At 41.6% G+C, this 2,061-nt stretch overlaps 1 pseudogene; it reads left to right on the top strand.

Annotated features, from left to right (window-relative positions):
* Window positions 1–569: 569 nt before the first annotated feature.
* Window positions 570–1,822, top strand: LOC148031632 (putative 1-acyl-sn-glycerol-3-phosphate acyltransferase 5 pseudogene; annotated as a pseudogene).
* Window positions 1,823–2,061: the final 239 nt, after the last annotated feature.

A 2,061-nucleotide genomic window follows, 5' to 3' on the forward strand; every position in this document is an offset into this window, starting at 1 on the left:
TGAGATATTTGCAATGACGCCTACTGTGGCCTCTTTGTATGAGGCAGTTCTAGGCTTAGGACATGCAGGCTATAGGAATCCCATATGCATGGAGAAGAAGAATGGCACCTACCCATCTCTATATAACATTGTACTTACCTACCCATCTCTATATAGCATTGTACTTGGATGTCACTTTCATATATGGAATGAATACAATGTCATGATGCTTTGTACTTTCAGTTAAGTATCTTGTCTTTGTCAGTCCTACACAAGATTGTGTTTATGAGTCCAAGCTGCCATCTTGGAACCTAATTCACTTGTGTAACAGTTTGTCTCTACTTGTCTATGTCATCATGAGTTTGGTCTTCATCTTCCATCCACCATATCTCCTTGCCATTTCCTAGATACTGCACATTTCGACATGGTATCAAAGCCCATTCGGGCATGGCATTGCCTCTCTTGGTTCCCCTCAATCTCTGCCCAATTTCTTATCATTATCACCATCATCATCTAAGCATTCCTTACTCAATAAGGACTTGGGAGCCACTGAGAAAGACCTTTGTTACTCCTTTCTGCAAGCTTGTCCCATGGAGAATGGCACAGGAAACCCTCCCCAGGACTTCCACAAGGCCCCCTTATCCATATTTCAACTCCTCAAGGCTGCATGCATCCTCTTCATCCTCGTCTCCTTGGCCATCTCCATGCTCTTGTTTCTGGGGCCCCTCACCTTCTTCCTCCTCTGCCTTTACAACATCCACCACATCCCCTGCATCGTCTCGTTCTTCTTTGGCCTAGCTTTCCATCTGGCCCTTCTTCTTCGAAAAGGTTAGCGAACCAAGGTCGTCGTCTCTGGTCAATGTGTGCCCCCTGGCGAACGCATCATTGACTCTGCAATCACCGCACTGAGGTCAATTGGATGTACATTTGGAGCCTCGCATTGCGCAAGGGCTAGATAAGTTCTATCAAGTATGTGATCAGATTAGCTCCTATCTTTGGATGGGCATTCTATGTGCTCAAGTTTCTGCTCATTGACAGGAAATGGCAGATGGACAAAGTGGTATTTTAGAATTCCCTTCAGACGTTTAAGGGTCCCGAGGATCCTATGTGGCTGGTCATCTTCCTAGAAGGCACAGATTACACGGAGGAGAAATGCTTATCAAATTAGAAATTTGCAAAGGAGAATGGCTTGCCCAAGTTAAATCATGTTCTATTACCTCGAACAAAGGGTTGCTATGCATGTTTATGTTATCTCCACAACTCCATTGATATAGGGAAAAATGGAGTTGTGAGCATTCAAGTCCCATCCATGTTTCCATTTGAAGAACTTGAAGACATGCCTACTACCTTGGAGATAGTGCAAGAGTTTGAAGTCATTTCCATTGCCTCAAAGATAATGATATCTTTGATTGAGGGGGACATGGACATGAAGATTGAAGCTACAAGCAAAGTGAAGAACAAGTACAAGCTCAAAAAGAGCAAGCTGGACTACACCGACAAGAAGACTTGCAATGAATTGAAGATCTATGTAACAAAAGACGGATTGGTGAGTCTTATCCTTTTGTTCTTGGGGTTCTTCTTCTCTTTCTTCTTCTATGTTGTCTTCATCTTCTTTGACTGTAGCAAGTTATGCTCTTTGAGATTTTTTCTTAACATACTAAAATTTCTCAATATGCCCAGATTTCTTACAAAAGTCATAGACTACGCTCTTCTTTCCTTTCACATAGAGAAGTTGTTGGTCTCCTCTTGAGATGCTTATTTCTCCTTTGTTCTTGATCTTCTTTTCCTCTTCCAGGAGAGAGGATTTTATGTCCACAAGTTTCAGCTTTGGCATGTTGATTAATGTGGTAGACATATTATCAAATTCAGATGGAAGACTTTTGAGAAGCACTCCAATGCAAATGTCTACATCCATCTTCAAGTTGATTCCTGCAAGTTGTGTCAACAAGATTTCCATACAATTCAAATGGGTTGCAAGTGAGGTATTACTTTGCATGTCGAACCTTAAAAAATCAATTAGTAAACCATATTTTGAGGATTTGGAATGAGCTCCAAATAAGGTTTCTAATCAATCCCATGTCG

The sequence above is a fragment of the Lygodium microphyllum genome, chromosome 9 (assembly GCF_053477565.2).
Source record: "Lygodium microphyllum isolate KBCC chromosome 9, Lygodium_microphyllum_v1.1.10, whole genome shotgun sequence".
Classification (NCBI taxonomy): Eukaryota; Viridiplantae; Streptophyta; class Polypodiopsida; order Schizaeales; family Lygodiaceae; genus Lygodium; species Lygodium microphyllum.